The sequence below is a fragment of the Dasypus novemcinctus genome, chromosome 5, assembly GCF_030445035.2.
Source record: "Dasypus novemcinctus isolate mDasNov1 chromosome 5, mDasNov1.1.hap2, whole genome shotgun sequence".
NCBI lineage: Eukaryota > Metazoa > Chordata > Mammalia > Cingulata > Dasypodidae > Dasypus > Dasypus novemcinctus.
Genome location: NC_080677.1, coordinates 55,434,722 through 55,450,563, shown reverse-complemented (window position 1 = coordinate 55,450,563; position 15,842 = coordinate 55,434,722).

Below are 15,842 nucleotides of genomic sequence, written 5' to 3'. Positions count from 1 at the left end.
CACAGCACATGGACACAGAGAACAGACAACAGGGGGGAAGGGGAGAGAAATAAATAAAAAATAAATCTAAAAAAAAAAAGTTTAGTTCGATCCACTGCCTGCCATGTGCACATGTTCTCTCTGTCTGTTTCATGCATATATACATACACATACCCACATACACTTGCACACAAACACACCACACAAGTTCATTCGATACTGAAAAATGAGATAATGCTCAATATTAGCATGTGGCTGTAAAACAAAAACAAAAAACCTTGGATGGAGAGGGCCCCATACCTTAGCTTCATATGCGTGATAAACTATGCAATGTATTTAGTAAGAGCAATATAATTTTCAATATTCGGAGGATTACGTGGTGTTAATATTCATAGTAAAACAAAAATAAAAGAAAATCAAAAATTCTTTAGGGAAAAGTTTAATTTACCAAGTCAACCACTAAAGCCTTAATCACATCTTAAATAGGATTTTCAATTATATGAATGCTTCCTAATTTGTGGCTTTTACATAATGATTGGTCAGTGCCAATAATCCAAAAGCCAAATGTTATAAGAAAGGAAAAATAAAATGAAAAGCAAGATACTGCAGACTTAGATTGGTCCATGTATGTTAATCTCATTTTATAACCTCATGTACAAACCTGTATGGTCTGTGATATACAACATTTGTTATTCCCTATAATCTGGTTTGTAGCTGAGGACTCTTTCACCCCCTAAAATTGACATTCACAGAGATCATTAATAGCCAAGGACCTCCAATTCTGGCCAAGAAAGAGTAACAAGGACTGGATTTACTCTTCTACCTAAATAAAATAGAAAACTGGACAAAATATCTGATACAATTTCCAAATATTGGGAGTACGCAGCACAGGATGGTGATTCCAAAGAGAAGAGTAGCAAACAAGGTGAGTCCTATGATTACACCAGCTTAACAACTGAAGTCAGTTTCCAGGCTGCAGTGCAGGGAAGGACAACCCAGTGTCCAGTGGTCTTGCTGAGGTGAAGGAGACAGAAGTAGAGTTCAGGTAGGCCAATAGAGCTAGAAGGTGTGGTGCACAGTACTGGAGAGGAGGGCGCTGTACAGAGAAAGAGAGGGAGGGAGGGAGGGAGACGAGAGAAAGTAATGAGAGTGAGGGAGGGAGGGAAGAAAAAGAGAGCACTCTGGAGATCTGCAGAAGGGTCCCCTCCAGTCTTTGGCTATGACCTGATCTCCACATGCATAAGTAAACTACCTGAGACTGAGGACAGAATGGCTGGAAAGGAGTAGGGAGACAGACAGAACTGGGAATAGTTGGTGTTCCCACCAGTCACAGTGGAAAGAACTCGTGACACAGGAGGCATAAGGTAAAATCCCCAGAAGGATGTTGCTTAGGAGGGGGCTAAATGCCTAAATTAGCTGTAGCCCAAAGGCTCCCTGAACCCATTCTAAAAAGTTTAAAAGCAAGCTTTGAAAGGACCCAGCTGATTCTAACCAACTTAGCTGCATGCCAGATCAAAACCAACACTCCTTAAAGGACTACAACAAAACCCAGCAATCTGCAACAAAAAATTTATAATGCCCAGCATATAATAAAAATTTACCAGGAAAGCAAAAAATCAGGAAAATATGACTCAAAACTAGGAACCAAATCAATTAGTAGGAACAGACTCAGAAATGACAAAGATGATGGAACATACAAATAAGGATGTTAAGCAACTATCATATTCTCCATATGCTCAAGCATTTAGAGGAAAACATAAATATTACAAAGATATAACTAGAAGATATAAAAAGAACCAAATATAACTTCTAGAGATGAAAAATACAATATCTGTACTGAAAAATAATAGCTAAAATATAATGAACATTTACTAGATGCCAGATACTGAGCTGAGTATTTTACATACAACATCTCATTTAATTCCAGCCTCAGATCAATAAAGCATGTATTACTGTTATCCCCATTTGTAGATGAGGAAACAAGATTGGAAAGAATAAATAATTGAACATGATCATAGAACTGATGCTTGACCAGTAGTTTGCCTTCAAGTCCCATGCTTTGAGCAACATTCCATATTGCCAATAGCACTGTTTTCACTAAAATATAATTTGGCTTAAGGAGTGAAACTCATCTTAGGAAGTCTAATTACTGAAATGCTTAAAGGATCTAATTAAAAATGATACTTTTCTGTGTCTGTATGCATGCATGTGTATGATCTGGATGTGGATTTTTTGAAGATCAGATAAGTTTTTCTTTCTTTCTTTCTTTTTTAATTTATTTCTCTCCCCTTCCCTCTGCTCCCTCCCCACCCAGTTGTCTGCTCTCTGTGTCCATTTGCTGTGTGTTCTTCGGTGTCCGCTTGTATTCTTGTCAGCAGCACTGGGAAACTGTGTCTCTTTTTTGTGCGTCATCTTGCTGCGTCAGCTCTCCATGTGTGTGGCACCACTCCTGGGCAGGCTGCACTTTTTTTGCACAGGGTGGCTCTCTTTATGGGGTGCTCTCCTTATGCATGGGGCTCTCCTATGCGGGGGACACCTCTGCATGGCACGGTACTCCTTGCACTCATCAGCACTGCGTGGCGGCCAGTTCCACACAGGTCAGGAGGCCCTGGGTTTGAACCCTAGCCCTCCCATGTGGTAGGCAGACAGTCTATCAGGTGAGCCAAATCTGCTTCCCAGATAGGTTTTTCTGAGAGTGCTATAAGATTTAAGAAGGAGAATGATTCAATTGATTTATATTCTGCCTTTTTTTGATAGAGATGAGTCTAAGGGAACTACAATTTAATGGTAGATCAAAAGAACACTAGATTATTCAGCAGTTCTTTTTCTTGCTGTTAAAATATTCTACAATCAACTTTTCAATTAAATAGTGGCAAAAACAATAATATAAAAATATTTGAAAAAATTTATGGAATGTCATGTGTCATGCTGTCTTAAAATTCTTAACATGTTTACCCCATTTAATCCTTACAATAACTCTTGCCTTTAGAACAAAGCAGCAGAGAGAGGTTACATGACCTGCCCAAGGTTACATACACACAGCACGAAGGAGCCATAACTTTCATCTGATTCTCAAAGAAGTTTATGACTCAAAAAAAAGATTTAGAACTGCTGTCCCGAGTGAAGTTAATATAGACTTTATAATTTGGTAACTACATGAATGAGGCTGAGATAGATCCCAAATTTACCGAACTTTTACTCCAAGAATAGCACAGTTAGTGAATAAAGAATCACAGTACTAAAGATCACTGTTACCGATCTTCATGGCCACAGAGGATGCTTCTGGCAAAAAGAGCCACCTGCCTTTGATGGCATCACCGAAGAGTCCAAGGTCTGATAAGCAGGCCAAGTGTCCCTTTTGCCAAAACTGTGCATCCTTTAAGCCTGCTCCTGGTGTGTGGCCACAGCTTCTCTTTGCTTAGCCCTCACTTATATCATGGATACTGAAATTTATTGACATGAATGGTATCTAAATTCCTATTTGCAAAGATGTACAAGACTGACAAGGTTTTCTCTGATCCATGTTGAAATGAGAAGAACATATAAGATGTACTGAGTTTTCTTTCACAAAGCTAAATTTAATCCATGTAATAACTTTCCTTTATTCTGATAAGGATGAAAAATTATGTCCTTGCTACTTATTTGATGTTAAACAAAAACCTTTCTTAGGTGTGTTGATGGTAATAGTTGATAGTGTATTGTTCTTTGGTTTTTCTTTCTACTTGACTTACATTGGTCCCCAATTTCTAAAAAAAAAAAAAAACCATTTTTTAGCTCATGATACCCACAATTGTGGAAAGTGTTTCCTGATCTACTCAATGGCAACAAATCTTACTTACAAATAAATACCACAATCAGATCAAGGGGTTATTTTTTCTTCTCTTGGTTTAGTGACTACTCTTTTGCTGATTTTCCAAGGTGAGGTTGGAACTAAAATAGACAAAATAGACTACTTTGTTTATTTGTTTGATAAGACAACTGGCTTAGACAAATAGAATAGCATCAGGTACTTTGTCAGTGCTCAATATATACTTGTTGAAATAGAATTTAAATGAACTGCGGGAGGTATATCAGAAACTTTATGCAGTACCCTCCTGACCACTGTGAATCACGCTCAGCTGGCTCCACCGGAACAAGGCTGCTCACCTTCTGTCCACAGAAAGTTGCTTTTATGAAGGCGTAAGGTATTAGATCAAAAACCTATTTCTTAGCATCTCCGTTCCACTTTTATTATTGACTTATTCTGTGACCTTACAAAGTCACTCAAGTTTGTTTTCCATCCTATTTATAGGAAAGGGAAAAGAAAAAGTCAAATTTCCCTGGTTTGCCAGTCTTCGTATAAGGGTATTATTAATTAAGAATGTAGGCATTATTTGGGGAAAAAATTCTTGTCATAATTATGGACTCCAGGAATTGTGAAGCTGAAAGCAGGAGAGATTAATATATTTTTGAGAATAAATATAATTGTTTATTGATGACTGTCATACCAGTAAATCACCATATTTTAGTTTTTTAAAAAATCTATGTGCTTTCATTCATTATCAGCTGGATAATGTGATCGTTATAGTTAAGACTATTTTATTAAATAATCTTTATATAAAATATCATATTATAGGAAAATCCTTTCTGAAAGTTAAAATGAAAGAACTTGCATATTGCTTCCACCTAAAGAACTCTGCTATGGTGTGCCCATTCAGAGGTGACAGTTCTTGAATGTCTTGAATGTCACTGCAAGTTGGAATCCGAAACACCACTAGCTCTGCACACATTCAAAGGTGAAGTACTGGCCAATATCTTTAAGTGTGTGGTAGAGCTGTTCTGGCCCCTCTAGTTCTGATTTATACCTTTCTTCATCCTTACTTGCCATAGAAGTCTCATAACTCTGCCTGAAAGTTAGGACAACAATCAAAGATGATGTAAGTCCATCTCTCCATATGGAAAGAAATGGTCAAGGCAGGTCTTGAGATGTTTCCTCACTGGTCACTTAGTAATATTAACTCATAATCAACAGAGAGTGAGTATAAGGAAAGTTTAATTGTCTAGCCTCTTCAACTCTCTGATTCAGGGCATCTTAGTAGAAATAGGTCTTTCTCAGAAAAACAGTCTTTTCAGATTAACCATTGATTTGAAGCTAATGAGAACTATTCTACAAAGTCCTTGAATTTAGGGGTGGTAAGTACACACTCATTGTTAGAAAAAATTTAAAATGATCCAGATATAGTAGATTTTGAGCTGTTGTGCACATGGAATTCTTTTACCTAAAATTTATTGGGTACTTAGTAAGTACATAGTAAATGTTCAATGAATATAAAATGATGATAATTTTGTGTGAATGTGCCAAAGATATTAAGTGCTTTACAGAGATTATTCCATCTAATCCTCAGATGCTTTCCAAAGAAAGCACCATTATCTCCATTTTAAAGGCAGTTTAGAGAGGTTGAATAACCTGCTCAGGGTCACTGGTTGAGACATAATTCAAACCCTTGATCCGAGGACCTATGCTCTAAGACACTGTACAGTGCTGCATCTCTGTCACACTGAAAATTTCCTTTTGAAATGGCCTTGCAAAGTAAATGTAGATTCTGAAACAAGGCTCTCTTTCACTTGCAGCGCATGAGTAGAGGCATTTTGGAACACTGGTTAAGACAGTAGGTTCTGCAATAAGACCTCCTGAGTTTGAATCCAGGCTCTGCCACTTAACATGCTCTGTGATTTGGGGCTTAATTTCTTGGTATTTCAGTTTTCTATCAGTAAAAATGGATTTTAATTTCTATCTCATAGGCTGGTTGTGAGAATTGGGCTAACAAATATAAAATGCTTAGAATAGTAGCTGATTCACAGAAAATGTTCAAAAATACAAGCTATTATTTATTTTTTTTTTAAAGATTATTTACTTATTTCTCTCCCCTTCCCCCCACCTTGGTTGTCTGTTCTCTGTGTCTATTTGCTGCATCTTCTTTGTCTACTTCTGTTGTTGTGAGCGGCAGGGGAATCTGTGTTTCTTTTTGTTGCGTCATCTTGTTGTGTCAGCTCTCCATGCGGGCAGCGCCATTCTTAGGCAGGCTGCACTTTCTTTCGTGCTGGGCAGCTCTCCTTATGGGGCACACTCCTTGCGCGTGGGGCTCCCCTACGCAGGGACACCCCTGCATAGCAGGGCATTCCTTGCACGCATCAGCACTGCACATGGGCCAGCTCCACATGGGTCAAGGAGGCCCGGGGTTTGAACCACGGACCTCCCATGTGGCAGACGCATACCCAAACCGCTGGGCCAAGTCCACTTTCCAATACAAGCTATTATTATTTGGTTATGCCAAATAACCTGTTAAGTTCTATACTCCTTTATTTTCCAATGAAAAACGAAACTCCAGGTCTACAGAAAATTTTCTCACCCATGTTTTCATGCTCAAATTCATTGATTTGCTGCAGCCATTCATCCAACAAAGTTTGAGTACCTATTCTGTATAAGGAACTGCTTGACATGCCATCTTGTTCTGAGTTAGGCCAAATTGATATGGGGCAGTTATGTGACTTCTGCATAGCAAGCATCCTGTAGTAGATGGTTCATTCTGATTCAGCGCTAGTAAAGGCTTGGATTTTTGTTTCTCTAAGGGCCTCCCCCTTTATCAGGCCAATCTAAGACTCAGGAGTGTTAATTCTGCTAAGTAGTGAATTGGTGATCGCCCAGACTTGATCAGATGCTATAAAAATAACCATAGATAGTCAACTAGAATATTCTGTTACTTCTCGACTAGTAGCATGAGTGTATCTTCATGTAAGAAAGGTCCCCAAAATGACTATAATCAGTTCGCTTCTTAAAAACATGCTTATTTAGTGAGTTGCTAAACTCTTTGAACCCCATTATAACTTCCAAGAGCTTATCAATCTATATGCTGATCTGTTTCATAGTTATTATTGTTCTTATACAACGAGTTTTTGGTGCTTAAGTGCTTTCTAGAAATTTGTGTACATTTGAATGTAATAGCACAGTCTTGGAAATGAAAACCTGCTTGTTATTCTGAAAGCATCTTCATGTTAGTTGCACACACCACCTCTCCCACTCTTTTCCCAGTAGGCAAAATGTCCTGGTTACCTTTGTATGAGAAAAAGGATTAGTCCAGGAAAACTCTCACCACTTCCATTTCATCTTGGAGTCAGTGTGTCAAGGACTGCATGAATCACTGAGATGGATAAATCACTGATATAGGCTGCCAAAGCAAATCTTCCTCAAACTTTACATTTCATTTTTCTCTTAGAGGTCTGGTGTGCTGAAATAACTCAGGGTTTCCTGAACTCTCAGCATGTGTTTTTAACATCAGAGAGACCCAGGACCCTTTAGGGTATTCACGAAGCATTGGAAAATTTGAGGGTCAGCAGATACTGTGAACCCAAAGCGTTTACTGTTTACCTCAGAATTACCCTTAAGAGGGAACGATAGCTACTGTTCAAGCTATGTGAGCACAAAATAGTTAGTAAGCTTGAGTGGCTTCAGGGTTCACCACAACCCTTTCTTCAGCAAGGACAGTAAGGGGTGGATTGACCACAGACTGTTCCTGTGGGTGTTGCCCAAGCATCTAATTCACAGGAATCCCACAGTGCCCCACACACCTCACTTCCTATTGGGTTTGCAATGGAGCCCACTGGTATATGCATACAGTTTTCTTCATTTTCCCCCTTAGGGCAGTAGTTCTTAACATTTTGGAGGGTTGGAAGGATTTCTTTAAGGATCTGATGAAAGCAATGGACTTTCTCCTCAGATATATGAATATATGAGGAATATTTTGAATGCTACTTTAGGAAAATTTAAATACTTTCTGAAGTATATCTCCATGCCTCCTGGAGTTTAAACATCACAGGTAAGGTCTACAGAACATTCCTCAAAAGAGTACATTCAAATGATCAAAAGACATATGAAGAGATACTCAACTTCATTAGTCATTAAGGAAATGCAAATTAATACCACAATGAGATACCATTATATACTTATCAGAATGACTAAAATTAAAAACAAAAATTACTAAGTGTTGGCAATCATGTGGATCAATTGGAATTGTCATTCACTTTCGGTTGGAGTGTTTATTTGTAGAAACACTTTGGACAACTGTTTGGGAGTATCCAGTGGAGGTGACATATGCATGCCCTATGACCTAGCAATTTCAATCCTCGGTATAATAATAACAAAAAATGCTTCCATGCATTCACCAAAAAGTATGTACTGAAATATTTGTGGCAATACTGTTTCTAATAACCCCAAACTGGAAACTACCCAAATGCCAATCAACAGGAGAATGGATAAATAAAACAATGGATACTATACAGTGATTAGAATAAACAATGGTAACTGGGAGGAAAAACATGGATAATCTAAGAAAAACTATTGAATGCAAGAAGTCAGATACTGAAAGTACATGCTGTGTAACTCTATTATATAAAATTCAAAAACGGAAAACTAATCTATAGCATTAGAAATAAGGATAATGGTTACCCTTGGAGAAAGAATACTGACTGAAAAGTGACATAAAAGGGTCTTTGGGGGTGCTGGTAAAGCTCTTCTTGATCTGGGTACAGGGTACATGGTTACATTTGTAAAAATTTATTTAGTTGCACACTTATGATTTGCATGTATATTTGTTCTTAACTGTATATGTATTATGTGTCTATGAAAATTTTCTTTTCTGATCATATGGTATTCTTCAATAAAATTTTACCAAACAAATGCAAAAATAAATCAGTCAAAAATTCTATGCTATAAGCAGAAAATACGTTACTGGCTTTCGAGTCAATCTGAGCAAAGCCTGGAATCAACTGGTAAACCATAGTTCACTCTTGTTAGATCTCTGCATCTACTTTGGAAAACTGTTTAAGCCTTTTTATACCTGCACTTTATGAGGGTAGGAAAGTCTTGGACACGATAACCTGGAATGTAAACTTATTTCTCCCCAAAAAGAAATTGGGCTGGTTCTCTGTTAAGAAAACATCTTCAGGAAGGATCTGTCCTTTAGCTTCACCATACTTCCCTGTGATCAGCAGACTCCTGTAGAATTTATCATGGCATCAAGTACCAGCCACAAAAGCTCATTAATACCAAATGTTGATACATCAGCACCAAAATATGCTTTCATTTTCACTTACAATTTCTTACTGATGCTGCTGCAAATACTAGAGGGACCCAAGGTAACTTCTCCTATACCAACTAAAAATTATTCAGTCCCCAGGATTTGCTGTTATGTCAATGTTCCCCAATACCTGATGAAGAGAACTGTGGAAAACAGTTCCTAGACTTTATTTTAATGGTTTCTGAGTCACATACTTTCCTAAAGTGATCCCTCTTCTTATAGAATTTGCAATTCCTGTCTTAAAAAAAACCTTAAGTAGCACTTGCATCCTGAGCAAGGCTTGTTATGTCTGAATTCCTTTTTCTCCCCTTTACTTTTTATTTTCTAAGTTTATTTTAAAAAGAGACATTTTATTATGAAAATATTCAAACATATATAAAAATAGAATAGTACAACCTGCCCATCTCCCACTCCCACCATGAACTCATGACCCAATTCAACAATTACCAGTTTATGGCCAGTCTTGTTTCATATACCAACACCCACTTCTCTCCTGCCCATATTATTTAGTCAACTATTCATTGAAGTATAACCTGTGTTCTTCCTGTACTATGTCAACTCAAAACCCATATATTATATTAACTCATTTGTAAATATTTCAGTATGTACCTCTAAATAAGAAAAGCTATAGGGAAACGGACTTTGGCCCAGTGGTTAGGGCGTCCGTCTACCACAAGGGAGGTCCGTGGTTCAAACCCCAGGCCTCCTTGACCCGTGTGGAGCTGGCCATGAGCAGTGCTGGTGCGCGCAAGGAGTGCCGTGCCACACAGGGGTGTCCCCCGCGTAGGGGAGCCCCACGCGCAAGGAGCGCGCCCCGTAAGGAGAGCCACCCAGCGCGAAGGAGGGAGCAGCCTGCCGAGGAATGGCGCCGCCCACACTTCCCGTGCCGCTGACGACAACAGAAGCGGACAAAGAAACAAGACGCAGCAAAAAGACACAGAAACAGACAACCGGGGGAGGGGAGGGGAATTAAATAAATAAAAAATAAATCTTTTAAAAAAAAAAAAAAAAAGGAAAGCTATAGTACCATTATCAAACCTTTTTTAAAAATCAAACAATTCCTTAATATCACCACACATCTAGTCAATGTTTACAATTCCAGTGGTCTCAGTATTTTATTTCTACAAAATGAACTGAGTATTAACCCTACCTGAATCACAACTCTTGTAATCCCAAATAGCTCATTCTGGCCAGCAGAATTGGTCTCCAACCTTCTTTCTTTGTTCCTTGCCAACATGACCTAGGAAAACATCAAGATTTACCTAAGCATGATTGCCATCCCTAGTCCTTTTTAGCTTGATTTGGGACATCTTCAGTGACTGGTTATTTCAACCAGTGAGGTGAGCTGCAGGTGACTGATGGGTATTCTCAGGCTTCTGGAAGTTTTTATTGTGGATTTTCTTTCTCCATTTCCTACTGTCCTGTTTTTCCTAGTAAGGTTACAAAAGGCAGAAGAATGTCACAGTGAAACTATCAACCTGGACACATCTTTGCTGACCACGGAGATGACAACAACCTAAAATGCAAATCTATGACTCACAAGAAAACTCATGGTCCAGAGGAAGTGAAAATCCTGTTATCTAACCTTCTACTTGGTAGAATGTGGGAACAATTTTCAAGTCCCCTAGAATCCAACCCCGCAGGCCAGTGACTCTTCCAGCCTCCCATTCTATTTCATTGTTTGCTTTCTCTTTTCTCTAGAACACTTACACACTTCCCTATTTTCCATGTTGTGTCTCCGAGGAACACTTTATTGTGATCTGTGGTGCTCAAGCTGGTGTAGGTGCGTAAGAGGAGGTGGAGTAGAAGCAGGGCCAGACTCTACATCCAGAAAATGAGTGACATAAATGCAGCTGGAAAAGGAACAAGATCAGGGACAAGAATAGGGGAGGGGCCTGATATGGGAAGGGTGGTGATAAAGGAAGAAACAAAATTCTGTTATATTTTATTAACAATAAAATATATCTGTGCATTACTTATAAATATAACAATAAGATAGGGAAGGCAAGGAAAGAGGAAGAAAGTAGAAGGGGGAAAAAGAGAGGCAATGGTATCATAAAGGAACATAGTAAAACGCTTTTGGTGGCAGGGACAGGGGCTGGAAACAGTTTGGGGTTAACAAGAACAGTGCAATTACAAAATACTTGACTCATGTATACACGGCCTAAGTGATGAAGCCAGGAATAAAACCCAGATTTCCCAATTCCTGGCCCTGGGCCTTATGTAGTAAATCATGTTGCCTCTGCTGTCAGATAATCATCTTGCATCTGGAACATAAATACAGCCAACTCAAATATGCATCTTGATCTTATCATGTGGTGAGCAATTCAGGTTGTTATTGTCAATAGGACTGCATCCCATTAATCCCACATTCACTTTTTGGCTACAAACCTAATGGTATAAGGTAGATAAATAAAAAACAGAATGTGGTCAAAGGAAATCACCCTCTTTCCAAATATTGAAAGGCATTAGAGGATGTTCCCATTCTGTGCTTCTGTAGAGAATCTTTAGTAAGCCGAAAGGAAAAGCTGGGACAATGTATTTTAAATTGAGTTCTGTCTAACCTCCGTATCTCTAAATGAGGTAGGATTTTTTTCCAAGTGTAAGGACTTGATTGGAGTCTTAGAATCTCTTTTTTTTTTTTAATTAAATGCCAATCTTTACTAGAAGAGATAACAATCTTTACTGTCATCAGTACTCAAGTGAAATTCCCACAATCCGCAAATGATTCCCTCTCTGCATAACCATTAATTCACATAGACAAGAGGAACTGAGGATCACAGTGAGTTATGTGACACACGGCAAGTGATTGGAATCAGTGCAAATTTGCACATTGAAACAATGGGATAATAAACTCCAGGACCTGTTTCCTTCCAAATGCAGGAACTCCATATTCAAAATCCTTAAACCATTGTAGTTAAACTGTTAACTATGTTTCCTCAATAATTTTTAATGTAAATATTCAAACCCTTGAACGGTCCACAGGAAATCTGATTTAGCTATTTCTGATATTGATATTCACACTACAAATAATTTCTGAATGGCTACACAGCCTTTGAAGTTTTTTGGTCAAGCAAAGGAAATTAATACCAATAAATCTCAAAAGAGAAGGTGGGAGTTGGGCTAGGATGTCAAATGCTAAAGCCAGACTGCCACATAGCATACCAATATTAGGAAAGGTGAAACTAGCATGATATAATTTTATAAAATGACATCTTCTTCTGAGGTTCATGCTTGGAAATGCTATTTTAAAAATCCAAATGAAAAGTTCTGGAAGTGGTCATCACAAATAGATTGATATTTCATCTTCTGGCTTTAGCTACAATCATCTTGTCCTTCTCCCATAAATGCTCCTTTGGAATCTTTTCTGGATAGAGCATTATTTGGAGGAAAGTTGACTGGCCCACAGTAACTGGGTGAGCTGGGCAGGCTCTCGCCTACACAAATTGTGCAGAGATTGTCTTTGCCTAGAAAGACAGGTGGCCCTTGCAGCCATTGGAGCCACTATCAGTCTGAGCTTGATGTAAACTTAGTAAGGGTGACATTATCTCCCTCTTTCGATTTAAGCTAGTGACCTTGAGAGAGTCTAATCTCTGTCTGGGAGTATTATGTGAGAAAGAGAAGGAACTGAATACAGATACCTCAGTAATTGGAAAACAAATGCCATCACAGTTCTTTGAACTTAACTGTCCTAAAGGAATAATCCTGTGAGTCCCTCAACTTCACAGATTCCTTCATTCCTTCATTCCTTCATTCAGTATCCAATTGTTCTTAATCACCTGCTATGTAGCAGGGATTGCATTTGTCCAGTCTGTTGGGGAGACAATGAATATGAGAAAATACAGACAATTTAAGAGAGCTATAAAATTTTATGAGGATCCAAAGAGAGAGATTATTTTGGATTGGGGAATTATGAAAAGATTTCATGGGAAATGGACACTTCAATGGGGAGAGAGTGTGTGAATTCTATGCCAACAAATTTAATAAGGAAGAAAATATGGTGTTTACCCAAGGATTAGTAAATTCACCTATTGGGCTGAAGTATATGAGTTGGAAGAGGGGATATGGCTAGACAGTTAGGTTGGGGACATAATATAGAAGGCCAAATAGAAGATTTTGGGGGGAAATTCGTGAAGTTTGTGAAAAGAGAAGTAATAACTAAAAGCACAGCCAGGTTCTAACATCAGAGAGCAAACTTAGAAGAGGGGCTGGAAATCAATGGGTTGGGGGGAGTAAGTATAAAAAAATGGGCATGACTCTTTTGATTGCCTCCCCTATGGGTCCCACATTCTGTCCCCTGATGTGAGAATCACACATTGAACAGACTGCCCCTTGCTTTCACAAAACTTCCTCTAAAATGGAGCTTTTCAAAACACTTAATATGCATACAAATCACCAAGGGATCTTGGTTAAAATTCAGTTTCCCTATTAGTAGGCTGGGGTGAATCCTGAGGGTCTACATTTCTAAAAGCTCCCAGGTGATGCTGCTGCTCTGAGTATGACACTTTGAGTAGCCAGGCTTTAAAGTCTTTTCCTGATAGTCTTAAATTCTTAGCAACCGTTTCATCAACATACTTTCTCAAAAATTGTTGAAAAGACCCAACCTTTGGAGACTCTGCTAATGGAGCACAGTCAGTCCTCCTGCACCCACAACTGCTTCTTCCCTCCACTCCCAGCCCAGGACCACTATTGTTTAGTGTCCAGTGTCAGGAAAGTCACCTGGGTTGTGGAGGAATAGATTTGAGTAGGGGAGCCCAATGAACTCAGGGTTCCCATCCAGATGAGAGATGATGAGGGCCCCTTGACAAGGGAAGAAAACGATGAGACACTGCAAAAATATGTATATAATAAGTAGTGCTTGGAATAAGTAAGACTCACCTGCCTTATGGTACGATCCCTCTGAGATTCATAGCTCTTTTAAAAATCAAATTAGCTAGCTCACATGAACTACTAAGCTAATGAGCTCTCACCACCTGCCTCGTTCAACCTCAGGCTGCAGGTAGCCTGCGAGCAGGCTTGGATCAATTAGTCAATATAATTGAAGCCAAATGCAATTAATTATATCATTTGGGGCTGCTCTATTTTAATTTCACCAAATCCTATTATGAAACTAAGATATTATGAAAGATTAGTAGGAAAAAAATTGGGGGGTGTGGATAGGCTTGTAAAGCTTTCACAGGAGAGTAATACACATCTCTTTCCTGCCCTCAATATCCTTAGGAGAAGTGCAGATGCTCAACTCCCCCATAATAAAAAATTCACGTGTCCTGTGCATTCATGGGTTTGTGATCATGTGGATCATATGCAAAAGCATAAATGTCCTGTTAGATCTGATGGGATAGGCACCTGAGGAGAAAAAAGGGCAGGAGAAAGTGAGAGATGTGTCCAGATCTTGATAATGACTTACACAGGAGACATGGCCAGAAATAGAGAAGGCAGGAGAAGTTGGTGTGGGAGGGAAGAGCATAAAATGTTTTCTTAATTGCTTTCATGACATAAGCAGAACATGATTATGTGGGGGAAAAAAATTCAATGCTAAAGAAGCATAAAGTAAAAGGGAAAGCCTTATCATTATCTAATAGTATTAGGAGGTTTGCATGTTCCTGTTCAGGATTTTTCTCCATTTTTATTTAAAAAATTTAAATAAAAAACGGGATTATACCATGGATATTATTCTGCAATTTGCTTTTTTGCCTCCAATACTGTATCATACATATTCTCCCATATCAGTCCATACAGAACTGCCTTTTCATTTTAATAGCTGCATTGATTTCATGTTCAGATTTATTGTATGATTTATGCTATGTATTCAGGGGAAGGGGGATTTACCATAACAAACAATGCTCAAATGAACATTTATTTAAATGTCCTTATGCTCTTCTGAGTGTGTTTTTTTAAAATGGATCGTAGAAGTAGAACTGCTAACTCAAATGTTCTTGTGCTTAAGATCTTGACTGGAATTGTCAAATTTCTCCTAAAAAAATGTTTTGATTTACACTTCTTCCATGGAATATGAGATTGCCCCTCTCACCACACTCTTTTCAACATACGTATTATCAATCTCTTAAAATTTTTGCAAACCTGAAAGAAAAAAATTTGAATCTCATTATTTTTAACACACCATCTCCAGGATCACTAGTAAGATTGAGGAACTTTTCATGTATCTGACCACTTGAAGTTCTTATTTTGAGAATTGTCTATTCATGTCCTTTGCTCTTCTCTGATGGCTGGCTTTTTTGTATTGATTAACATAAGTGTTTTATATATTTGCACTATAAACCTACAATAGTCATGACAAGTTCTTTCTCCCAGTATGTATTATGTTTGGTTTGTTAAATAGGTGGCAAATATTTTCTCCAGTATGTTATGTTTTGTTAACCTATATTATAGTGTCTTCTGTCTTTCATATTTTTAATTAGACAGCAGTCAAATCTGTCAGTCTTCTCATATGTGATGTTTAAATTTCATGCCATATTAGGGTTTGGACAAACACATACAAATGAAAAGGCATGCTTGCATACATTTTTAAATGTGCAAGTACAGGTACCCTATTTAAGGGACTGGAGGCATTAGGCCAGATGGGACAAGGACAGTTATTGTATAGGATGTGGCATTAGAAATTAGAGGAAAGAGTATAGGTTTGGGATAGGATGGTGAATCCTTTGGTTGAGGCAAATTACAGTTTACCTCATCTATATATTAATAGATTGGCACAGTAATCTATTCTCTGATGTCATTGGATGCATGTAT